The 26981-nt window shown below is 37.2% G+C and overlaps 1 protein-coding gene and 1 long non-coding RNA gene across 2 annotated transcripts in view; both read left to right on the forward strand.

Moving 5' to 3' along the window:
- LOC107548252 (5'-nucleotidase domain-containing protein 1-like) overlaps nt 1-26981 on the forward strand; it is a 73803-nt gene that overhangs the window by 27043 nt on the left and 19779 nt on the right. The window lies entirely within an intron of this gene.
- Nucleotides 81-14058, forward strand: LOC107548285 (uncharacterized). The gene is made up of 4 exons (XR_001604461.1): nt 81-90; nt 7449-7455; nt 12630-12636; nt 13966-14058. It is a non-coding gene; the product is annotated as an uncharacterized lncRNA (long non-coding RNA).

Genomic DNA, 26981 nt, shown 5'->3' on the forward strand with positions numbered 1-26981 from the left:
TTGTTTTTTAGACTTGCCTTTGTAATTTGTTATTTTGTTTTCAGAATTGTGATTTGTTTTGCACTTCTCGGTCACCGTATGTTTTAAACGGTTGTGTTTTCTGACTTGTTCATTTGTTTTCGGATTTGTCGTTGTGTTTTCTGACTTGTTATTTTGTTTTCGAATTTGTCATTGTGTTTTCTTACTTGTTATAATGTTTTCTGAATTGTTGTTGTGTTTTCTGAATTGTTATTTTGTTTTTTAGACTTGCATTTGCATTTGTAATTTGTTATTTTGTTTTCAAAATTGTGATTTGTTTTGCACTTCTCGGTCACCGTATGTTTTAAACACAAAAGGTGGTCACACCAAATGTTGATTTGATTTAGTTAATGAAGTTAATTGATTAATAAAAATTAAATAACAAAAATTAGGAGTATATGGCCTTGCACAAATTTATAGGGCTGTGCAAGTAAACACACTCAGGCTAGTTAGACAAGTGAACAAATGTCAAGGTCCCTCAGTTCAACATGGCGGTAATTGGCTCTGGGTGGGAACATATACAGCATTAAAGTTCATGTAAATACTGGTTGATGTTGTTTGGGCTGTAGTCTCTTTAGTACTGGCTATGAGGTAAGTATGCCAGCTTTGTTATTCTTCGATCAAACACAGGCAGAGGACCTAGTGTTTAAAGTCAAAGTAAAGCAGGAACAAACTCCTTAATTTTTGCAAACATATTTGGCAATATTTGTTTGTGGGGTGGGTGCAGTGATTGTTTATTTGCTCAAACAGGCCATGTTTGAATGTGTTTATATATTGATATAGGCTCAGTCATTCTGTCATGCAATAACTGGGCCTTGACACTGGGCACAGATTTCAAAGCAGGTCATTTTGTGACCACAGTCATTTTTGCACATTTTTTGGCTTCTTGACTTGCTCTAATCCCAACTGAAGCACTCGAAAAAGATGAATCTAAGATCAATCTAAAATGTTTCTCTTTTTGTAATCCATTCTACCTTTAGTACAAGGTACCACTGAGCCTCAGGTCAATACTAGACCTGTTACTAACCCGTCAGTTCACAAAATCATTTAATGGTTTTCACAGCATTCGACAGGGCTGCCCTCGTTTCTGTTTGCTTTCTGTGCATGAATGTTTTGGTCAGTTTTTTGGATAAAAACTCAATCTGCATAGGGGAGAACTCTTTCCAAGCAACCATGCAGCTTTCTAAATTTGAAGTTAAAGTTAGAAGAGAAAAATTGTTTACGTACGTACCTTTTTGTCAGTGTTCCATGCCATTATAATCACCTTTTAAAACACTTTTTCTATTGAACAAATAAAATATAATTCAAAACAGTGTTTCCTCTAGGATTCTTTTCAGGGGGGGTGGTAGACCCCCCAAAACTACTAGTGTCGCGGAGTGGGCGTTTTACGGATACGTGGTGTTGTCACAGAAGCGGCGCGCAGTAGGCGGTTGTTTGTATTGGTGCATTTCTAGAGTGAGCTAAAATGACAAGAGTGCACGTAAATTTGGTAAATAAATATAAACAACATTTATTTACACATCACACAACTATTTACACACTTCACTGTCTGATCAATTCACTGTCTATGACTTTTTGAAAAAAAAATTGGGAAGTCCCCAACTGGGGGACCACTGATGGGACACCCTCATGCAGGCCTCAAGATGCTTTCCCTGCAGCCTGTTGCAGAGGTCTGTCTTCACCTGCAAGTAGCAGATGAAGACAAGACACATAACACATAATTCATTTAAACATAAATGAGCATGTTTTTTTAAATGCATGCATGTTTTAAGTAAGTCCCTCTCGCAGTTTACATGTGCTGATAGGCACAGTCAGTGCAATTGCAGCCAGCTGGCAGATGTTTGGGTACGAGACCCCAAACTCCTCATATTTAGAGGTCAACTCCATCATGATCTGTAGCTGTGTCTTGTCTTGAAATCATATGGCAAGCATAGGGTTACAAGGTAAGCAGATGTGCTAGCAGTTTTTATAATTTTGTGTACCCACTGCTGACAGCCTAGATCTCAATGTCTCACCTGGAGTGCACCAGAGATGACATTTTGTATGAATGACATGCACTCCTCCACAACAGTGCTGGCATCCACCGAAAGGAATTTCCCTGCCAGGGTCATCAGGTGAGCATGAGCTGCTTCGTGGTCAGTTGATCTTGCTGCCTGTGGCCCCAAGACACTGAAAGCAGCAAAGACCTCCAGGTCAGGGAACCTCACCTCAAGCTAACGTATCAGGCCATCTAAATAAGGGTCCATTACCTGATAATAACATGAATGAATGTATTGCATGAATGAAAAGGAAAAGTGATCAAAGACCTTTTTGAAATTATTACATTCTCATTCTTACCTCCAAACGAAACCTCCTCCAGAATTGCTGCCTGTCTCCACCTTTTGGTTGGTTCCTCCTGTCCTTCTCCTGCTCAGTGGAAATGGCGAAAGGACCCAAGCAGGCTGGGTCATCCAAATTCTGGCTCAGCTTTGACAAGCATGAGCCGGCAGGTTGCTGATCAACAGCATTCTTGATCGCTGTGATCAAGGACATTGTGACAGGAACCTGAAACATTTAAAATTATGTTCAGTCAAAAGTGTTCTCTCACTTGCTTTAGCTTTCAAAATATTTGCTATTGCAAACTGTTGAACCAGTAGTTTTGGTCAATGGAACTTACCTGCTCCTTGATGGCCAGGAAGTTCACATCTTCCTTCTGGAAGATCTTGGAGAGACAAGCCTGGTGTGGAAGAACATCTGCCTGCAGGTGAAGAGCAGCTATGAAGCGGTATGTGGCAAGGAAGGAATACAGCCCTTAAGCTGTAGGACATTTCCTGACTTCTGCCTCCTCAGCCAATACTGCCAGTACTGCGCTAATGTTTCTCTGCAGATTCAGTATGGCTTGGTGTTGTGAAAGCCACTTAGTATCCTTCACCTCCTAGACAATGAAGAAGAGAAAGCAGATAAATTGACGGGGAGATACTGATTTAAGTATATGTATGCTATGAGACAAGATGGGAAATTTCGCATTATTGAAATATTCATAACATTTCTCACCTTGACTTTCAGGTCAGTGATCCCTAGAGCATTTGCAGCTGACTTCATGGCAGCAGTGTGGTTTGCACTGTTTCTGAAGTACAAGTGCATCTCCTTGAAGGTCCTCATGTACGACACATTGTCTGCTGCATCTTTACAGGCCAGTGAAAGCCTATGGGCAGCACAGTGCGCACAAAGCAGCCATGGCCAAATGTCTGTCAGTTGTTTTGCCACTCTGTTTCTTCGTCCTGTAAAAGTTTTTTTTAAAGAGTTTATTAAAAACAATCATTTTATTATTAGAACAGACTCTAAATGTAGGGTTAGGTGAATAAGACTTTTTAGGTCTTATTTTTTACTTTACCTGTCATTACAGCTGCACCGTCAGTCCCTAAACCAAAGATGAGATGAGCATTCATTATTTAGTTTGATTATTTATTCCTAAAAAAGATGCTGCTTAATTAGATGGTTGCATACCTGACATGGATGCCAAACTGTTTAAGTACAGACACATCAGTACTTTCATCCAGCTCAAGTCCCACTGCTTGGGAAGACTGGATCTCCTGCAGGATATGTTTCTCAATGACTGCTGCCAGAATTTCCAGCATGTCATCATTAGGGCCTTTCGCACGGCTTTAGTTCCAGAACTAAATGTACGGTACTAAAGTACTGGGACGATTTTGCGCAAACTATTTCCCAGTAACATTTAAAGGGTTGCATTCGCACCGAGAGTGTGTACTAAGAAGTAACGTAAGCCGGTCGACAGCGACGTCATTTGTGCGCGGCGTTCAACAACAGAAACAAAGAAGAACAATATTAACAACAGGAGGATGGAGGACGCTGTGATCGGAGCTGTGTTTTTGTTGTGTCTCACGGGTTTCACAATAATGGACATGGAATGTCGACGTATACGTAAAGCGATTGAAAGAACGGAAAGGAGGACTAAGAATCTCCAACGACAACTGGCAGTGCTACATTTGCTACAAGTGCCTGCACTTAAGCGTCCGTCCATCTATCGCTGTTCTCCATACTTGCTAAATAAGTTGACACAATGTTTACAGTATATTTACACGGCGTTTTAAATCATGGCGGGTGAGGGCGTTTTCATATGCGTTTGGCCAATCAATGTCTACTTACATCACGATTAGTACCAGTTGTGCTGGATAGACCCTGCTCCGGAGTAGGAGCTAATTTGGTTCTCAAAAAAGGCAGTCCGGTACTAAAATCGCACCCAGTTCCGGCGGTGCGAAAACGCCAAAATGTGGGTAGTTCCACAATTAGTTCTGGTACTATGAAAAGGTTCCCACGGTGCGAAAGGCCCTATAGATCCTGTGAAACCTGTAATTGGTGCTCTGACCAACCTGAAAAGCATGCAAACATTTGGATTAAGTTATTACAAAGTAATATAGCCACAATGAAAATAGTAAAAGGCATTAACACATTTTATTATTTTTTCAAATTCACAATTACATTTATCATGACAGAATTTAACCATAAATTACTAACTTGAGGCATAGACATGCAAATTATTTGTCATGTGTTGTTAAAATCCATAATTCTTACCTTCAGCTTTTCAAAATACACGCAGGTCAAGCAAAGCTGTATAGTTCGTGTGATGGGCAATTTCGTGCTTAACCAGCCAGTATAGACATTTAAAACCCCCAATCACAGCCTCATGTTCTAGGACAGTCATTGGTTCAAATGCGGCAGTGACAGTGTTGCCTGTAGGTTTTATTTAACATTTGAAAAATTAAACAAACATGCATTGATAGCCAGTACACAGACTTCAAAATACAGTTCTGAAATTAAAATAGACATGACACCTTTCATCAACTCCACACGACATTGCATGGCAGCTCTATGGTGATCAGAGGATGCATGTTTGTCCAACTTGTCTTTTCTGTAGGACTCCCAGGGAGACTCGCATCTCTTTACCCCTTGTAGCTGGCTTCTTGTGTTGCCGACATAAGCTACAGAACATTCCTTAATTAATTGAAACAGCTAACATTAGCTTGCTTGCTAACAGCATTCAGCATGGTAATAGAAGATAAGCAAAGGGAAGCATTTTGCTACTATGCCATGTGCTGAAGCAAGCAGGAGTGAAGAGACTAGTTGACGGCTTGTGATTATCTCACAATATTTATAGGTATTTAGCAGTGATATTGATGGGATTTTCAATTTACAATGAAGTAAGCTAATTGCCTGCACAAAATATGATAGCATTATAATATAACAGTACTAAAGTTTAAAGTGGCTTTATAAATTAATTAAAAACTTAAAAAGCAGGGTGTTATTGGATGTATGCATTACCTTTTATGTCAAATTCTAACATTCAAATTAAAATAAAATATTAGCATAGTATATGGCTTTTAGCAATCAAATGAAATCATTATCAACAAAATCCATCTTTGCAATGCAGAGGTGACACAGAAGCAGCATGAAAAGTGGCATTAATATATTTACACAGAGTTTACAATTTGTCTACATAAATTTTATTCAATATTTAAATATGAAAATATTTCTAATTTTAACTTTTTAGTAAAAAGGAACTTTAAATATTAAACTTAGCTGCCAGTAGGTGGCAGCAAGTCACTATCTTAATGAGTGAGTCATTCATTCAACCGATTTGTTCAAACGACGTGATAATAATAATAATTGGTATGTTGTCTCCACTTTATCTTCAGGACATTTTTGAGAGGTCTGTTAGGAAGCAGAGTCTTAAAATTATTGGTGACCCAAGCCATATTCTCCATAAGGAGTATGAGCTAATGCCCTCGGGCAGGAGATATAGGGTTCCAATCTGTAAGCTGAAAAGATACAAATTTTCTCTAATTCCATTATCTGCCAAATTATTGAATAAGTGATTGAAATTGTTGTGTGGGTGAGGGTAATGTGATGGGTAACATGTAATGTTGGTGTATTACTAGGATTGTATAGGAATTATATGTTTTGGAATGGTGTAATTTTCTTTTTCTTTTTTTTTTGGTATGTTTGATCTGCTCTCCCGGTTGCCTAAGACAAATTTCTCCTAAGGGAGACAATAAAAGAGAAACTTAAACTTAAGTTACCGTCTTTATTGAATGGGTAATTTAATCATTAATTCAACTGATTCGTTCAAACACGGATTCAGTCACTATAAAAAAAAACATTTCTCTGTTCTGACTCTGTTCTGCTGTCCTTCATTTAGAAATTTTCATTGGCGAAATAAAGAAAAAAAAATTTAGTCTATAATGTAACTCACAATGTTAACATATTGTTTATTTAACTGTTGTATAAAATAAATATCACATTTGCAATCGTGCTGATTTGGGGAAAACGACACTCTTGCTCGTGTGATATTGTAATATAACTACATCATATAAAGATTTAATTATAAGACAAAAACTCATCGGGGCAAAATGCCTGTGTATCTTGAATTTTGAGGGCATATAACTGCATATATCACTCAGTGAAAGCGTAAGTGACAAACTCAATGTCAGCTTGCACATCGTTAAAACAATAAGCTAATTACGATATCATCATAGACTAAGCTTATCACACATCCCTACGCACATAAATAATGAACTTACAACTGTTACTTAACTGACATTTCCCCATTTTCTTCTGCTTTCTCTTCCTTTCGCATGCAGGAGACGGTGCGTTTTACGCTGTCGGAAATGCCACGAGGCCCGCGAAATGTCACGTGAACAAGCAAATCCACAAAGAAAAGATTATAAAAACAATATGTACACATTTCATTTTCCAGCAGGATTTGGCACCTGCTCACACTGCCAAAAGCACCAAAAGTTGGTTAAATGACCATGTGTTGGTGTGCTTGACTGGCCAGCAAACTCACCAGACCTGAACCCCATAGAGAATCTATGGTGTATTGTCAAGAGGAAAATGAGAAACAAGAGACCAAAAAATGTAGATGAGCTGAAGGCCACTGTCAAAGAAACCTGGGCTTCCATACCACCTCAGCAGTGCCACAAACTGATCACCTCCATGCCACGCCGAATTGAGGCAGTAATTAAAGCAAAAGGAGCCCCTACCAAGTATTGAGTACATGTACAGTAAATGAACATACTTTCCAGAAGGCCAACAATTCACTAAAAATGTTTTTTTTATTGGTCTTATGAAGTATTCTAATTTGTTGAGATAGTGAATTGGTGGGTTTTTGTTAAATGTGAGCCAAAATCATCACAATTAAAAGAACCAAAGACTTAATCTACGTCAGTCTGTGTGCATTGAATTTATTTAATACACGAGTTTCACAATTTGAGTTGAATTACTGAAATAAATGAAATTTTCCACGACATTCTAATTTATTGAGATGCACCTGTAGATAGTTTTAATTCGATAAATGATTTAGATATGTCTAAGTCAAAGTGTCATCTAAAATTTAAGACCTCTCATAAGTAAATATAAGACTTAGGCCTAAGACTTTTTGTGGCCTTAAATTTTTTAAATCTAATTTAAGACTTAAGACATTTTAAGGATCTGTGGGAACCCTGAAAAAGCAAAACACACCTAATGCACATTCTTTGCTCTTCATTTTCTAGAAGTAGAGTTTAAGAAACTTGCTGTATTTTTGTGTAATTAATTAAGAGAACGCACTGCCGTCGTAAACACAACTTCCCACCTCGTAAATACGAACATCCCAGAAGGACTTGAACGCAGGAGCTTAAAGTATTAATGAAGAAAACGAGTAACATGTAAATCGCACAACTTACCTATGTTTATTTTATAAAGCCAAGACTTGTATTTTGGGTCTTCAACCCAGGCAGGATCCCACCCTGAAGTCTGGTGCTTGCTTTTGGTAATAGCACCGGTTCTTGCTCCCTCCTCAAAAAGTTGCAAGGAGCTTGTATTTGGATTGCTATAGTCAGGTGGCATCTCCACAGAGGCTGCATGGCTTTGCTTGAGTTGTTTCTCCGGATTTTGTTGCTTTTAAGAAATAAAAACCTTTTTAGGATTGTCACCTTCTCCATTCCTCTTCGGCATTTTTTACCGCTAAAGATAATACATGGAGCTTGCACGTCTTTTTTTGTTTTGTTTTTGTCATTCTTTCAGGGGGGGCGGGGGGTGGTTTTGGTAGGGGAAACAATGGTAGGGGAAACACTGCAAAATTATGTAATGCTTCTTTAAATCTCTAGACATATATTTGGAATGGTCAACATCAAAAGCACAGTACAGTACAAGTACTAGCGGCAGTGTTACATTTTATTTTTGGGCAAAGACCTTGGTCAGCCGCTTTCAGAAGACTCACTGTGTCCTCCTATTAGGCACTTGCTCATTCAGTGTAAAGTAGGGCACTGAGCACTGTCCAAAGTTAAATTAACTAAAACTGACCCTGAAACTAGCCCCCTGAGATTTGCAGATGGTTTGCTAATGCACACATTCAGGTCCCAAGTTGGAGTATGTGTGGCAATCTGTATTTGACACTCTCGGCTGTCCTTTAGCACAAGCTAGACCCAGATCCTTTGTTGACACTATTTGGAGTTGCTCTAGAGGAGTTAGGGTTATCTGCATATATACAAATTCTGTGCATTTTTCCATTATGTGGAATGCACATTTTGGTGCCGTTCACGTCTGTCTAGTCATAACATGCATTGTGAGAGTGCAAAGTGTTCCAGATTCACTTTGTTCTTCACATTTGTGGAACCGTACGAAGACAATGTCATGTAATAAGACAGCGGAAGTGCTGAAGTTAAACTGCCTTCTCCAGGTCCGGCACATTCTTTGGCTTTTCAGCACCTTCTGCATATTTTAAATTTTCCAACAGTGACTGTATGCTGAGATCCAGCTTTTCACTCTGAGGACAGTTGAGGGACTCAGTTACGCAAGTATTATGAACATTTACTGATGCTCAAGAACTGGGGTGTTCAAACTTTTTAAAGGAGGCGGGATAACATAAACTCAACAAATTTTAAACGATGATGTAACAAATATTAATATTTTACTTTTCTCAAAGATATGTGGACCCAAAGAGGTTCAACATCCTCATGCCTTGTACTCGAAGTATGGGGAATCTTTCCTTTATTCGGAATTTCAACAGTCTAACACAGCAGAGAAGGCTTCAATCACTTTTGCATACTTTCCCACAAGCCCACATTTCCTGTGGGAAACAGTCCATTACCTCTCGCAGCACATGGAATTGTGAGGTGTTGAGATGGTATTAAAGTAGTTCAGTTTAAATGTATTGTATGAATTTCCCTTACTCTGGAATAAAAAATACGGAGTGTATATTTACATTTAGTTAAAAGTGGCCGTTAAACATAAGCTCCAGTGGTGCAGATGGATAAGTGCTATTTTTATCCATAAACTATTTTTTATTATTCAAAGTTGATTGACAGATGTCTCGTCCAGTCAGCGGTGAGTAATCCCAAACCAATGGCACTGTCTCAAACTATACCTACCTCTTCCGATTTGTCTGAATTGTCGTTGTGTTTTCTGACTTGTTAATTTGTTTTCAGATTTGTCATTGTGTTTTCTGACTTGTTATAATGTTTTCTGAATTGTTGTTGTGTTTTCTGAATTGTTATTTTGTTTTTTAGACTTGCATTTGCGTTTGTAATTTGTTCTTTTGTTTTCAGAATTGTGATTTGTTCTGCACTTCTCGGCCACCGTAGTTTTGTAGTCAACTACAAATGCCAAAATTGCCAGCCACTTAGGGTCTGACAGTTCTTTCATTGCGGGATCCTTTTCATCCAAAAACTGGTCATTCCCCCTTCAAAGAGATACAAAAAAAACTCTGCAATGCGAGGTGTAAAGAGTACCTGCAAACCATACTTGAGTATGGTTTGACAATATAATGTAGTAGCTCAGTTTAAATGTATTGTATGAATTGCCCTTACTCTGGAATAAAAAATACGGAGTGTATATTTACATTTAGTTAAAAGTGGCCGTTAAACATAAGCTCCAGTGGTGCAGATGGATAAGTGCTATTTTTATCCATAAACTATTTTTTATTATTCAAAGTTGATTGACAGATGTCTCGTCCAGTCAGCGGTGAGTAATCCCAAACCAATGGCACTGTCTCAAACTATACCTACCTCTTCCGATTTGTCTGAATTGTCGTTGTGTTTTCTGACTTGTTAATTTGTTTTCAGATTTGTCATTGTGTTTTCTGACTTGTTATAATGTTTTCTGAATTGTTGTTGTGTTTTCTGAATTGTTATTTTGTTTTTTAGACTTGCATTTGCGTTTGTAATTTGTTCTTTTGTTTTCAGAATTGTGATTTGTTCTGCACTTCTCGGCCACCGTAGTTTTGTAGTCAACTACAAATGCCAAAATTGCCAGCCACTTAGGGTCTGACAGTTCTTTCATTGCGGGATCCTTTTCATCCAAAAACTGGTCATTCCCCCTTCAAAGAGATACAAAAAAAACTGCAATGCGAGGTGTAAAGAGTACCTGCAAACCATACTTGAGTAGAGATATCTGACTGTGAATGAACAAACAAGCTACAAGTCACAATGAGACATGTCAGTGAAAAAAACAGTTGATTTGTGAGAAATCATGTTTATTTCAAAAATAGAAATAAAAGTGAACACCTCAATTTCAATCAAATTAAGTCTCAGTTAAGCTCAAAGTGCTCAAAAAGGGAACAAGTAAAACAAAATCCTTTAAAAGTTCTCTTCAGCATAACTGATGAATGAAATACAATTAATTGAAGTAAAATTAAGTCTTAGTCTCAGAGGGTGGCCATATTTTTATTCAGTTTCAATAAAAGCTGGTTCTCAAATTTCTAGGCCTTCATTCTTGCTCTTTTTGGAATGAAAACGTCGCTCACAAGAAGCAGATGTAGGTAGGGAAGTGATGAACCTTAATGACATAAATTAAACATCTGCGATTTGGACACGTAAATGTAATGAGTAAAGGTTGTCTTAATTTCAAATATAGTAGAATAAAGAGTACATATGTTTATTCAAAAATGTAGTTGAGTAGAGAGTACATAATATCATTCATGCTCAAACTGCATAGTAGCCAAAAAGATACATTAGTAACAAAGACAATATACTTTACACCATGCAGTGCATCTCTCAGCATAACATCATTGTGATAATTTTGCCAGAGGGAAAAATGTCAAGAGGGAAATTTCTGAAAATAGCAGTAGGACAGGGCTTTGGCACGGATAGTGGCTTTCACCACCGATGACTAGGGATGGGTACCGAAACCCGGTATTAAATGGGTCCCGGGGCAAAATTATGAAAGGCCGGAGTATCGATAAACTGTTACGTTAACGGTTCTGTCAGTCGGGCGGTACTGAAGAGATTAAGAAAACACGCATACATTTGTTATTGCTATATAGACATTATCTTGCAAATCCTATCTCACCAGAGTCGCCAGCTGTTTTTATATTCAATAATATTCAGACATTTATCTATGATGCATTTTTGCTATTCGCAATTCAGAAGCGAGATCGCGCTCACACGGAGGAGCTTCAGTGCACACAGCATGAAAGCCCTGTTTAATTATGATAGAGGAAAGATCTAAACATTCAAACGTCTGCTTAGACTTTAGGTCTGTGGCTGTGATATTAAGCAAATTTTATGTTTTATTTTGACTTCTAAGGATTATAAAAAATAAGATTAGAGGTAAAACTATTAAAAACTAGCCGTGTTTCATCTAGAGCAACTTCCTTCCCTAAAGGCGGCCGTACACGGTGCGATTTTTTCTGTCGTACGAGCTCGCAGGCGATTCTTTTCTCTCGGGAGAAAATCGCAGATGCTCGCATGGTCACGGCTCGTACTGTGTGAGAAGAATTACGGCCCGATCCGAGAACGTTACGAGCACCTCCCGTCCTCCCGATAATTTTCAAACAAAAATTTGGATGCTGTCGGTTTAAATTCGTGGCGTATGTGCGGTTGAACGAGACGATTTGGCGATCCATCTGAAGTTGACCAATCAGAAGATGACAAAAACCATATAGTCTATAATAATTTTAGTTTAATTATACAGTTCTATTTTTTATTTGTTTTTCTGAATGTGCCAAATTTGCCGTTCAGCTTTATGAATGAATATGCCTGTTGTATTTCCGGCAAAACGAGCAGAAATTCAGAAATGGCCTACTCCCTCGAGTTCTTTATGAAGAACAGAAGTCCCTGCTTTTCTCTACTTTTCAGCCATTCTCTTTGCCATGTCCTTTTTCTGTGTTTTTTTTTTTTGGACGTCACAAGCCGCCTGCCACAAAGAAAACTATTTCGTCCTCAGAATCCATATTTTTATGAACGATTTTACGTCAGAGTTTGTAAAATCGTAGTAAATTCATGTCGTGTGTGACTGCCTCCGTACGATTTTTGGATAAACTCAATCGTGACGTGCCAGAGCTCACGATGTTCCGACCTTCAGAATCGCACCGTGTACGCCCGCCTTTAAAGGGTTAGTTCACTCAAAAATGAAAATTGGCTTGTGTTTTACTCACCCTTGAAGCATCCTAGGTGTATATGACTTTCTTTTTTCAGACGAATCCAGTCAGAGTTATATTAAAAATTGTCCTGGCTATTCCAAGCTCTATCATTGCAGTCAGCGGGTGTTGCAGTTGAACAGTCCACAAGTTGTCAAATAAAGCGCACACATTCTTTATAAAACATCCCTCACATGACTCTGGTGGGTGAATAAAGGCCTTCTGTAGTGAATCCATGCGTTTTTATAAGAAAAATATCCATATTTCAAATGTAAGGAATGACAGGGATCTCCAACCCTGCTCCTGAAGAGCTATTGCTCTGCAGATTTCAGCTTCAAGCCTGCTCCAACACACCTGCCTGTAAGCATTGACGTCGTCATCCAGCTCAGTTCAGTTCTCTTCCATTAGTGTCTGTGCAATCAAGCCGATAATGCTGTCATATATCAAGTGTCCCAAAATAAGCAAGCCAAAAGGCAACAGGCAAAATGTTGAAGGGGAAAACCTAACTAAGATCTTAATATTTTCATCTGCATTATTCCAAATCCTATGTCAAATCTACATCTTTCTAATAGTGTATAGAAGTTAATCCTTTCAATTTGGATGGATTTTACTTTGCCTGTCATTAACCTAAGAACTGCCTTTGCCCTCTGTATTTTAATGAGCGTGAGAAAGTGAAAGTGTTTGATTTAAGAAGGAATTACTGACTTCTGCATCTTACTGACTCATACAGCAGCTACAATCATCATTGGCTAGGTTTAAGGGAGGGTTGCCCACTTCAATCTTTTGAAGATTTTATGGGAGAATATATGGTTAAATTGCAGAGTCATTTATCAGCAGATTGCTACAATCCATGGTGAAGGTGTGCCTGCCAGGTCGGAATGGGCTCCTGTATACCAGATGATTTCTGCTCAGTCTATTTCCTTATGGCTCAGCTTTTTCTCTCTGACGGCTGATCACTGTTTACAGACATGACTGCCAGCGTGGCACAGGGGTCCAAGCACAAAGTTCTAGAAACCGTTTTGTTTTTGCGAGATTCTCTTGTTTTTGGGGTTCAAGCATAAATAGCTTTTTTCCTCCTTAAAACAGAATGTACAGAACAAACTGTAAATTTGTACGTTTTAAACGTTGAAATACGTCTAAATTGTACGTTTTAGCATGACTAAAAACGTACAAAAGTGTACGTTTTGTGCTTGTAAATGTTACGTATTAATACCTACGTATAAACATGAGACCAGGCTGAAATGGGTGACCTGTGAAATTTGCACTGAAGGTTTGAAACGTCAGCCTCTACAGGAATATAAGGTAGATGAATTGGCCAACTGGAGGCAATATTGATTTATTTTGTCCAACCTGCTCCTGGGGTTCCCTTGTCAATAATGAGAAAAAATATGTTGAAGTTTGAACTGAACATGGCAGTGAGAGTGAATTAGGGTCGGGCGATATGGCCAAAATTATCATGATACATTTTTTTTGTATCAGTCAATATTGATAATTATCACAATAAATGTCAAATCTTTATTTATTAAAGGCAGATTTCTTCCCCTGAGTGAAAGTTGTCAGAACATGACAAACACTTGCCAAACAGGTGAACATTTCACAAATCTAAGGTAGAATATTCAAAACATTTATAATAATAAAAGATATTTTTACATCAAAATATGCATGCGTAAACTTAAGTAAAATCCTTTTGCAGTCTTTTTTCCTTAACAAAATGTCTTAAAGGGGTCATATGATGCTGCTAAAAAGAACATTATTTTGTGTATTTGGTGTAATGAAATGTGTTTATGCGGTTTAAAGTAAAAAACTTTACTTTTTGTTTCTCCTCTATGCCCCGCCTTTTTGAAACGCGTCGATTTTTACAAAGCTCATCGGTCTGAAAAAGCGAGGTGTGCTGTGATTGGCCAGCTATCCAATGCATTGTGATTGGCCGAATACCTCAAGCGTGAGACGGAAATGTTATGCCCCTCACCATACTGTTGATGAAAAGTTACACTTTCTTTCTTTGCGTGAACATTTGGGCGGTGTTATGCAAATCTTCCCACATCGTGACGTAGACATGTGGGGGCGTGTTAGAACGAGCCATTTTAGGTAGGCGGTTGACTCTTAATTTTTATAAAGAATATCTCTTTGGATTTGAGACTTCAGTTTTTGCAACTTTACAGATCTTTTTTATGCACCAAGAGCTTGTAACACTCCAAAGAGAAAAGAAAAATTTAAATCGCATCATATGACTCCTTTAAAAAAAACAAAGTGTCCCGAGATCACTAAATGTTCCCTAAAGCCCGGGACACACCAAGCCGACGGTCGGGCTAGTTTGATTGGTGTGTTCCACTCGTCGGCTCTCGTCGGGCTCACGTCGGCGGCAGTTTGCCCGATTCCGGCGTCGGGGCTGTCGGCGCGAGTGAGAGCTCTGATTGGATGTTCAGTTTAGCGAACGAGTCAGTGCCCGAGAATTAAAGCAAAAGTGATGAAAACAAGCATGTGAATGAAGGCAGTAAAGACAGAAGGCTGTTTAAATGTTACGTGATCTTTCCCAATCATTCTAATACGCAAATGTTTTCATAACAACATGAGCCGCTTAAAATGATTAAAGTTATCAACTGATATTCAAAATGGTAAGCAAGTGCTGCTTTGTTTACGTTTCGTATATCTGCGTTTATCTCATATATCTTTGTTTTGGTTTCTCCTTTTGAATGACGAATATATACTATTGATAGCTGCTGATATAGACAGTTAATTCCTCTCATGCATGCGCAGAGCGCACATGTTAGTTTGCCATCGGCTGTAGTCTGTGCGGTGTGTTCAAGCGTAGCTTTTTGGTCCGACGCTGCCGATGCAAGGCGACAACACCGTTGGCTTTCGTCACCGCTAGTTCTTTGAAGTCGGCTTGGTGTGTCCAGGCCTTAAGAAACATATCCAATCAAAAGGAGGTAAACTAACCTAACAACACAGAGATTTCTTAAAGGGGTCATATGATGGGGGCCTCATTATGCAAATATTTCCACATAGTGAGGTAGATATGTGGGGGCGTGTTAGAACGAGCCATTTTAGGGGGGTGTGGCAGAGTCTTAACTTTGATAAAGTATCTCTTTGGTTTTGAGACTTTAGTCTTTGCAACTTCAGGGATCTTATCTATGCACAATCAGCTTGTAACACTCCAAAGAGAAAGGAAAACTTGAAATCGCATCATATGACCCCTTTAAGACTGGTTTGTCAACTAGCCTAGTTTGCTTGATGAATGTGTCGAGCATGCTTAGATATGTATGTGTTATTTTACAGAGTATTCACCACATCTAAATGTCTTTGAGTGAAGCACAGATTCTGAAGTCCTTTTCCTTCACTCCAAGAGATTTGGAAGCTTGGTTGGGGTTTCTGTAATGACAGATTGTTACATCCACAGTTTTCCACAGCCTCCGGGGACGAGTTAAGGGAAGACTTACTTTGGAACTGGCGTCTGAGACTCTTAAATCTTAACCAAATCCCACCCTTAAACCCAACGCCCTGTTTAACTCTTTTGCCATTCATTCTTCTATCCTACCGTTTCTCATCCATTGAGTTTTTAATTGTACCTCTCTTACAATCTGTAGTTCTGCTTGGCATAAGGTCTTTATTCTTAGCTGTGAGGAAGAATAGCATATGCAGACATAGGAAACCAAATAAAAACCTGCAGCTTTCCAGAGAAAGTACTTATGGTTCAGCACTTGTGGTCACAAAGCATGACCTTTATTTTACCTTTATCTGCTCATTTGTGCCGAGGATCTTCGATCTGTCTGTTGATTGTGTTTCAGTTAGTGGAAAAAGCAGATAATAAATAAATCAGATAGAGTGCGTTAAAATGTGCCAGTGAGTTAGCTACTCAGCCTTAATCTAGCAAAAGATACAAAATATTCTTATTTATTTATTTTTAGCATTTTTTGTTGTTTCTGTATGCTTTTTTAATTTCAAAGGAGATTATACATAACTGGTCAAATTATTTTAAGTTAAAGCACTTATTCAGATCTAATGTACAACACATACTTGTGAATTTAGAGTAAAACCATATACATGCTTTGGCTAAAGATTAACCTTGAAAATTAATTTTATATTTCAGCAGTATTTTAAACGTTTAGTAGCCAAATTGGCTGGTAAGTACTAAAAAGTTAATTGTACATTTATTTATATAGTGCTTTATATAATACAGATTGCTTCAAAGCAGCTTTACAGTAGTGAACAGGAAAAAAACTGCATTAATGTTGCAAAATTCATCAATTAGGAATTAATAAATTGAGTTATAATTACAAAATTATTTTCAATGATAAAGTGGCTCTATAGAAAACCATAAAGTGTCATCATTCAGCTCAATTTTATTTAATTATTTGATTATCTCATTCGATTAGTTTCAAATATAGTGAAAATCGATAGTTTACTAAACAGAAATTGGCTTTCAAGTACTTACTGAGAGATCCAACATTGAAAGTTGTTTCTTTACAATGTACTGCATTGGGAAATTTTCCAATTTCCAGGCTGCTTTCTAAAAAATGGAATAAAGTTCAGCTTGTTTTTCGTGGGGAGATTTGTAGAGGTGCCACAGAGTAAACGCGTCTGCTACTGTTTTCTCTCAGTTCTTACCCCCTGCTCTGACAGATTCTGTGTAATATATTCAGTGAAAGAGCTGTTTGACTGATTCCAATCATTTGGCAAGTCTCATAAGATTTATTTGTTCATGGTCAAGCTGTCTGTTTATGTGTGTAGTCCACGAGGACAGCTCAACAGAAGCACTGCCTGTCTTTAATTTGAAATTGCACATGTCTGTGACCCTGTGTCATAGATGCTTCTAATTTCAGTTGATAACAGTTCACATCACTGTGGACATAATGGAATATAATTTTGAGTACTGTATTAGCTTTACCTCAGTCTCATTTATGGTTGTATAGAGGGTAAAGAAAAGAGGAAAAAGTGGCACAGCTTTCACCACGCTCCCATTTAGTTCATTCTTAAAGAGCTTTGTATGCTTAAAAGGTTGCATATGATGATCTTGCAGAGTTCCACATTCACTGGGTTTAGGTTCAGCTTGGTTTTTTGATGACCTTTTAAGACTGCACATTCAGTTCCTCTCTTGTCTTTTAGCAACCGCAGAAAAATGCCACATGGGACACGTACTCATTAGTGGCCTTGCTGCTAAAAATGGTGAGGGGTGGTTTCTTCAGGCTGTTTTACCAGGATTCAAACAGGTGTACAGCAGAAAATAATGCAACGTCAAATAAGGTCACTGCATCCTCATGCAAATATTATACAGTCAGCCATGCATTGTGTAGCTAACGCAGAAAATAAAACTTAAGGCCTTTTTCCAGTTGTCACAAATAGACTGGTTGCTATAAAAATACAAATAGCTTTATTTTGTGAGAGATGAATAGTGTGTCATGGGTGTGTGTACTTTGCAGTCTTAAATGGTCAGTATCTCTTTGATTCATTTCTTTATGAGGAGGTAACTGAGCTCTCTCTTCCCATAAACTGTGGTGTGAGTGGTTCGAAATGGAGTGGCACAGCTTATTTCATCATCTTGCATTTTGTCTTTGAAGTATTTGAGGATTTAATTCCAGCTTCTTACAGATGCTCAGCACTTCCATTGCCAACCCTGCACAGCACTAAAACACAGTAAAAATAAAGCATAGAATGACATGAGTGTTTTTTTGTTTGTTTAACACAATTTGGTTCCACGTCTGTGATTATGTAGTATTTTGTGCTATGCGTCTCAAATTTTAATATAGGGTACAATGGGGCTAAAGGCGGAACAGAATAAAGGGTGCATTTGATTTGATTTTCTTCTATCCCTCTAGATGGCAAAGCTCACAGTAGCACTTTCTTGAAACACTTTCAGCGTTTCGCTGTGCACCTAGAAGTTTGGCTGATCCTTGATGTGATCACAAACAGCAATGCAAAGTCAATTCTTTGCTAAGTTGATCTAATATTTACTGTTTTTTAAAAGGTTATAGATTTATGTAGCAAATGCGAATCATTAAAATGACCAAATATATTTTGAGACAAAGGTCTTGTTAATAATTTTCAGTTCAAGGAGATTAAATGCATTTTTCAATAACTGAAGCATATTTTTAAGTTGGGTATCTACCTTGGAGATGATCACCATATTTATAAATAAACCATCATAATTAAAAATGTGATATTAATCTTATAAAATGTAATTATTATTATTAGCAACAGTGTAAGTATCAGACTTTTGTACCTGTTTTGCCCCCCTTACAAATTGCACAACTTTGCATTATTAAAAGAGAATGTTTCATTGTGCTGATAGCAGAGGCCTTTTTTTAGGCAAGGAGAGAAGACATTTTTTAAATGCATGTCAGTGGAGGAGATGCACCAGAACACTGAATAATCTGCTTTCCAGTGGAAACAGCTTATCATTTAATGAATCGCCAGTCTGTCCGCTAATCTTTAATGTGTCTGTGTTTAAATCTTTATTTTGGAATTGCAGACCTTATGCGCCAGAGAAACAAACGCAGAGCCATCTTTAGAATTTTGTGTTTGAACTTTCGTCATTTCATCGCTGTTGAAGAGTAATTACAGTAGCTGGTGAAGTCGATTAACCTATTGTAGAGCAATGTTATTTTCGTCAACGAAGACGATATATATTTGTTAATAAACATTTTTTTCTGTGACTAAGACGAGACGTTGACGAGCTAAAACTAATATCTGATGATATGACGAAATTTATGCCGCGTCTTCGTTAACAAGACAAGACAGGACTATAATGTTATTTGAGGACTATTGTTACGAGATTTTCGGTTTCCAAGATTTTCCGTTTCAGTGGGCAGAGCACACATTGAATATTCATTAGTTTCCCGGACAAGCGCGTGGAACTGAGAATTTCAGTTCACGCTCCTTGTATCACGGCAGGTTTAATGGAATATTTTAAAAAATAGGTAAATATATTTCCAGCGTTGCACAAACTACATTTGTTTAGCATTTCGTAACAGTTTATAATGTTTTTATTAGTTTACAATGCACGTTTTGTGCGGTCGTCCCTGACTGAATGATTGCAGGCATTCTTTGTGTAATGTTAGGATAAAGCACAGCAAACTTCAGCTAGTTGTATACATTGATTTCAGTTCTTTGTGCTCTTCATTTGTAGCTTGCGATGCTTTAAGTCTGTGTCTGTTATTAGTTGTTATCATTGTTGAATACATCACTGCCTGCAACAAATGAAATAAACCTATATAAATGTATCTGTATACATATTTTTTGTATACTGGTGTGATGATCCATGTCTTAACTTACCCCGTTCAAGATTCTCCATGTTGTCTGGTTGTAAACTATGATACAATCATACACTGCTGCAAAAACATGTTGCTAAAATATCATGTTTCCAATGTCAAATAGTTAAACATTTTTACAAACAAATATAAATTTACCAATTAAGATTATCACAAGGTTTAAGGTCCCATTTGCACAGTGAAACCAAAAATCCCAGAACACCTGGATGATTACAGCTACACAGGTTTCCAATAGTAGCGCAGATCCAACTACCATTTCAATTATTTATTTTTATGCTCTTCTGTTACCTTTTAAGTTTTAAAACTGTCATCTTCTGGCAATGAATGAAACAAGCAGTGGCCTAATAAACGTTTTGCAACCTACACTGGTGTTATTCTCCGTCATCTGTTCTTTGACCATTTGTTGCACTGTACCTGGATGATACACAATGATGATCACTGATAAAAATGCATGTTCTATTTTGATGCCCAACAAACACTCATTCAACATTATTTATAGGCTAAGACATAAGGTTTCATAAACATATATATTCTTTTTTTTTAAACACGTAAGTTGTTCCCTCCTGGTGGAATGACCTGCCCAACTCAATTCGAGCAACTGAGTGCTTAGCCATCTTCAAGAATCGTCTAAAAACACATCTCCATCTTTATTTGACCCTCTAACTCTAGCACTCTCTATTCTAATTCTATTTTATCTATTTGTTGACTTGACCCTCTAACACTTGCACTCTCTATTCATTTTCCAACTGCTTGTTTTCTTTAAAAAAAAGGCCTCTAACACTAGCTTTCTCTATTCATTTTTCTATTCTATCTGCTTGTTTTCTTTTTGTTATGTGTGTGTAAAGCGTCTGCTAAATGACTACATAAAAGGGCTTCTAATTACAAAAAATAAATAAAGTGGAATAAAGATTGGATTGTGGCCTTGATTATCTTATGATAAGATGTTGGTAAAATGTGTGTTGGTATTTGAGCATGAATCACTATTGAATCCTTGTTACAAACTAAAAAGATTTATGCACCAAAACAAGACAACATAGGAGACAAGAGAGTGTGATGTTAACATCCTTGTAGAATCTGCTGCATAAAATATTGAATAATAAAGCTAAATTTAATAAAAGTGACAGTATATATATTTATAATGTAAAAAAAGATTTCTAATTCAAATAAATGCTGTTCTTCTGACCTTTCTATTCATCAAGGAATCCTGTCGCTGCATAATGTTTTCCACACTTCAATAAGCAGTACAACCATTTTCAACTGATAATAATCAGAAATGTTTCTTGTGCAGCAAATCAGCATATTAGAATGATCTCTGAAGGATCATGAGACACTAAAGAAAGTTGAGATCTGACATCACAAGGGGAAAAAAACTTTATTTTAAATTGTAAAATTATTTCATAATATTAAAAACAAAAATGTATCTGATAGCCTAAATGCAGTTGGTAAACATGAACAAAGAACCTTACTAATACAAATCCTTAGAACAGTATTGTATATATCATATCAAAACAAGCACACTTATGAACATTTGTTAATAAAATTATTTTTAAAACGAAATAGCTTATTCCGTTCCGTAAAATGCAGTGAAGTATTTGTTTTCTCATTTACAGTGTACCAAATGTAGGCTACTTTTAAACTTTTGTCCATACAATTTTGTTTAATCCAAAATTGTACTTATTACAGGAACACTTTCATGCTTGTTTGTGTGTGTGGTCTTAGATTCCTATTCATTTTGGAATCTAAGACCATCCAATCTAAGGCGTAGTTTTTTTTAAAAAACGCCTCTGGCTCATTTTTTTGGTTTGACGCGCCACGTTAAAAACTGGCCGACCAATGAGATTGGCGCTTTTGTTCACGTGCCTGGAGCTGCTGAAGTTACAGTAAAACACGACTTGGTGGCACTCAAGCACAAAACGGTCTTGCCGAGCATACATTGACACCTAAGGACAAAGAGGAAGTAAGTAGACCAAGAAGATGCATCGAGGCAAGATGACTGTAGAGGTGCTGGTCTCATTGGTGTCTGAACACAAAGAGCTTTATGACAAGCGTGACAGCGACTACAAAACTCTAGATAGAGGGAGTTGTTATGGAGAGGAATTGCAGATCAAATAGGATTCGATGTGTACCTGGGTATTTCTGTTTTTCATTAAGCGCCATCTAATGTCAGGGAGTGAATTTGTACGTTCACGCGGCTCATCGCCAACAAAAATCGCTTGGGTATGAAAAAAAAAGATAAGTCGAAAAACGTCGATAAGTCGAATGAGTCGATAAGCACACGCGATAATCGTCCCAATATGTACGAGGCTTTAGCCTAACAGTTTAAGAACAATCACACTAACATAGATGAAAAACGATTAGTCCACAAATACAAGTTTATTTCAGCTGTTGTACTCAAATGATAACAACTAACAACCCAGCAAGCAATTTTGCTCGTGACAGCGACTACAAAACTCTAGATAGAGGGAGTTGTTATGGAGAGGAATTGCAGATCAAATAGGATTCGATGTGTACCTGGGTATTTCTGTTTTTCATTAAGCGCCATCTAATGTCAGGGAGTGAATTTGTACGTTCACGCGGCTCATCGCCAACAAAAATCGCTTGGGTATGAAAAAAAAAGATAAGTCGAAAAACGTTGATAAGTCGAATGAGTCGATAAGCACACGCGATAATCGTCCCAATATGTACGAGGCTTTAGCCTAACAGTTTAAGAACAATCACACTAACATAGATGAAAAACGATTAGTCCACAAATACACGTTTATTTCAGCTGTTGTACTCAAATGATAACAACTAACAACCCAGCAAGCAATTTTGCTTTTAAAAGATGTCTATTAGCCATCTAAACACAGCCCAGACGTCTAGGCTAAAACAAGGCTAAATTTGGGCTGTCAGTGAACATTTAATAGACGTCTAATCATAGCCCAAGAATAGACTAGTCATAAATTAGACCGCTATTAAACGACTACATATATACATCTAATAGACAACAAAATGGCAATCCATCCAATATACAGCTTTTATTAAGAAAAATAAAATTTTTGACAACTTAAGACAATACAAAATGATAAAAATACAAAAGAATTAATGACAAAATAAAATTTTATAAATACAATACCCTTAAATATAAATATTATGAAAACAAATCTGGAATTTTTAACAACTTAAGATAATAAAAATGAAAAAATAAAATATTTAAATAACTTGATTTTTAAAAGAAAAAAAATCTAATACAAATCAAGAGCATGTTGTCACACTTAACATTAAAACATTACGGATAAATGTCAACATAAAAAAAAGACTAACCCTTTTGTTGGTTTACTTTTAATAAATAACACAACCAACAGTGAACTTAAAGGAAATTATTAATTATTGGTTTTATTTCTTGTTTAAAATGCTTCCCAACTGCATTCCTCAAGTCCAACTCTGTTGCTGCCGGGAAGTTGGTCATCACAGCATTTGCCAAATAAGAAAAAAAAAGCACAAGAAAAGCTTGACATCGTTTTTACTTTAATTACACTAATTGTGACAGGGAGTCATTCTCTTTTGCTTGGATGACAACTAAAACAAAAATGAGATATATAGTGTATCACCATTCAGTGTGTTAAAAAAGAGAGAAGCTCTCTGGTAAATGTTGTGTGTTTTATACACATACCTCTAATGACCGAGAACAGTGCAGTCTTTTCAAATGCCTCTTTCTGCAGCGGACAACCCCCCTTCATATTGAATTTGGACTTGAGGGAATTTTTTTAAAACCCTAAAATATAATACAGATTGAGTTAACAATTGCGGACAAAGGAATTATTTTTTAAATTTCTGATTTGCGTTGTAACTTATTGAGTATTGACACCACAATGTTTGATTAATGTGGCAAGAGTTGTAGGCTTTACCTGTCCAGCATCCTTGTGGCACTGTTTTTGAGGTTTCTTCCTTCAATTCTGCACAACTTTGACACCTGTTTTTTTACCATTGCTGCTCGGATCTTTTCAATTTCCAACCGCTTTTCCAGATGTTGAAACTCCTCAGTTTCTCCAATTCTTCTGCGTGTGTTCACTGTATAAATTAATATGGATTAACCTTTGTCAAAGCTGTGTTTGTTCTGTTGTTTGCTCTTTCGCCTCTTCTTGCACTGTTTTAAAATCGATTGAGTTTGTAAACACATACAAATGATACAACTTTTACTCTATTAAATTTTGCAATTAATCCTCTGAACACATGCGTGTTGAACCGTGGGCCTAGTCACGGATCACTATCAACTACGATCTGCTCCCTTCTCTAAAATGTCACGGTTCCTAAACATGATAACATAATATAGATAAATAATGAACACGTCAAAACGAAAACACAGATACTTACAAGACCAAGTAGGAATGTCCTTTATCGTTTTTTGTTTGCCCACTGCTCTCCGACAAGTAAACTTAGTGCTCTCTCCTGTAAAAAAAATTCAAAACACAACACTGATCTCTACTAACTCTCATGTCTCGCGTTGCCAGTAGTCATGTCTTAGTAGGGCTACAATTGCCATTTAGCGGTTGGGAATTGTAATTGCACTTTTATTTATAAAATGAAAGACAGCCTAATATCAATAATATCATATCATGTGAATGAATGTAACATTTAACAGCTTGTGGGATGCATGAAATCATATTTTAATAATGAAATCATAAATAATGCTAATTTAAATGTTTCAAAAGTTTACTTGCATTTGATAAGAAGCTGCGTGGGCGAAAATTACATGTAAACAATTTTAAGGCTATTTTGTCAGATCAGCAGTCTTCCCCATGATTGTGTAGCCTAGTGAACCAAACTGAGAGGCCATTTTGAAGGCTCAGGAAACCTTTGCAGGTGTTTTGAGTTGATTAGCTGATTGGCATGTCACCAAATTCTAATTTGTTGAGATAGTGAATTGGTGGGTTTTTGTTAAATGTGAGCCAAAATCATCACAATTAAAAGAACCAAAGACTTAAACTACTTCAGTCTGTGTGCACTGAATTTATTTAATACACAAGTTTCACAATTTGAGTTGAATTACTGAAATAAATGAACTTTTCCACGACATTCTAATTTATTGAGATGCACCTGTAGATCACGTGCCCAGAGCAGCTGCTGTTGCACGATTGGTGGCGCTGTTTCGAAAATCAGTGTAAACAAACACCGAAGAAGAGTATCCCGGTAGAGAGAAGAGAGTGGATGGATGCCGAATTCCTGGTGTCTTTGTTGTCTGAGAACAGATTTTATTCTCACATGTTCTTAATATAATTTCTAAATTCTCCATTGAATTATGTGACCTGGAGTATCTGTTTTCTTTCACGTGCGCCGTGCGCGAGTGTTATGAGTCGAGCGTGTTAACTCTCTAGATCTTCCGTGTTTAAAAAAATGAGTGAAACATTTTTCTACACATGAAATATGAAAGCAAATAGACATGATTATGACGATATTTTCTGTATGTGTTTTGTATGAAGCTCATGGTAATTTTATAACAATAAAGGATGTTTATGACAATAAACAGTGTGGCATTATTAAACATAGCCTACAAAAAGTGCACGTCTGCCTATTATAGAATCAAAATCAACTATAAATTACAATCGGAAGTTATTACAAGCACTCGATGATGATTTATAGTGGGTTTTAAGCAAAAACAATAATCACATAAATTTTCAAATGTGGCTTGATGCTAATTGTCCTTATATTTATATTTTAAGATGTTTTCTTGTAAGCAGTTTTTGTTTCTGGCATAGAACCAAACTTTATTTAGCTATATTTAATGCTGTATATTGAGCAGTGGATGATGTTAAATCCATATATGAGATACATCTGAGTAAAAATGCATTGCTGGTCGGCACCACCTAGCGTGCAGGTGTGAATTAGCACGAATTAGGCAATCAATCGCTTCGTGCTCAGTGTGAAAGCAACGTTCGTCTGCGATTTGCCTCGCTTTTTCGCCTGGCACTCAGTGTGAAACAGCCTTAAGTGTGTAAGTAGTAAGTGTGCTTAATGTCTGCAATCATTCAGTCAGTGACGACTGCACAAAAACGTGCAGACTAATAAAAACATTATAAAACGTTACAAAATGATAGTTTAGGCATAGGTTTGTGCAACGCAAAAACCTTTTTTTTTATATTCCATTAAACCTGCTGAGATACAAGGAGCGTGAACTGAAATTCTCAGTTCCACCTGGTTCCACGTGCTTGTCCGGGAAACTAATGAATATTCATGTATGCTCCGCCCACTGAAACCAAAAAATCTCATAACACCAGACATTCAAAATACATCCTATAGGCTACTGTCTTGTCCTTCAAAATGTGCGTCCCTGTCCATAGGCGTAATTAGCGGGTGGGACAGGTGGGACATGTCCCCACCACTTTTTGCCAGGGTCGATATTGTCCCTACCACTTTTTGAAAGTAATTGAAAAATATATTGCGGAAGGTATGTATTAAAGGGAAAACAAGATCAACAAATCATTCTTCATAATCTAATTAGGGTGATAAAAACATTTGGCTCCTTACGCATGCATAACTCGTGCAGTGCAATAACGACGTGATTTGCAGCTGTCGCACTTTTCGTAATGTCATTAGGCTTATAGCATTTTATTTAAAAAATGGAGAGCTTCCTTGTGCTAAGTAGGCCTGCCCTCTACTAAAGATTTTTCTAGCCAACTAGTCGCACGTTGTATTCAATTGATTAATATAATAAAATATTACCCATACTTCAATATAGGCTATAGGCAGACGTATTAGGCTAGAGCCTATTCCGCGCTCAAGCTTGCGTATAAAGCAATTGCCTCAAAGCACCGGCAAAGTGATTATGAACGTGTTGGGGGAAAAGAAGACATTTTAATTATTTATTAATAAACTAGTGCTTTCTGAGTAAGTGTCGGGTGCACAGATGAGGTTGCCGAATGCCGACGCTGACTCGCCATCTCCACATGGACGTGCCTTTAATAGAAATGCACCATTTCATATGGACTACAAAATTAATGAACATTACAAAATCGAGTGGGCGAGTTTTCCTTATATTTATGTTATTATTCATATAAAAATTATAATAACCCGTTATGGTTATATTTACTATTAATTGCAGAAGGTGTGCTCAGCAAAAATGACACGAATATTGATGGTTTTCCCGCTCAAGTAAAGTAAAAGACCACTTCTTAAACCTTAGAAGCTGAACATGTTGGTATTCTTGTGGGGGGGAAAAAACATGCAAGCACTGTCAAGCAGCAAGTTTAGTTTTACTTTTCTTTTTGTTTTGTTTTCATTTTGAAAAGCTTATCTTTGCTGTTTACCTCACGTTATGCTATGGA

This window comes from Sinocyclocheilus grahami, unplaced genomic scaffold (assembly GCF_001515645.1).
Source record: "Sinocyclocheilus grahami isolate Dianchi unplaced genomic scaffold, SAMN03320097.WGS_v1.1 scaffold345.1, whole genome shotgun sequence".
Classification (NCBI taxonomy): Eukaryota; Metazoa; Chordata; class Actinopteri; order Cypriniformes; family Cyprinidae; genus Sinocyclocheilus; species Sinocyclocheilus grahami.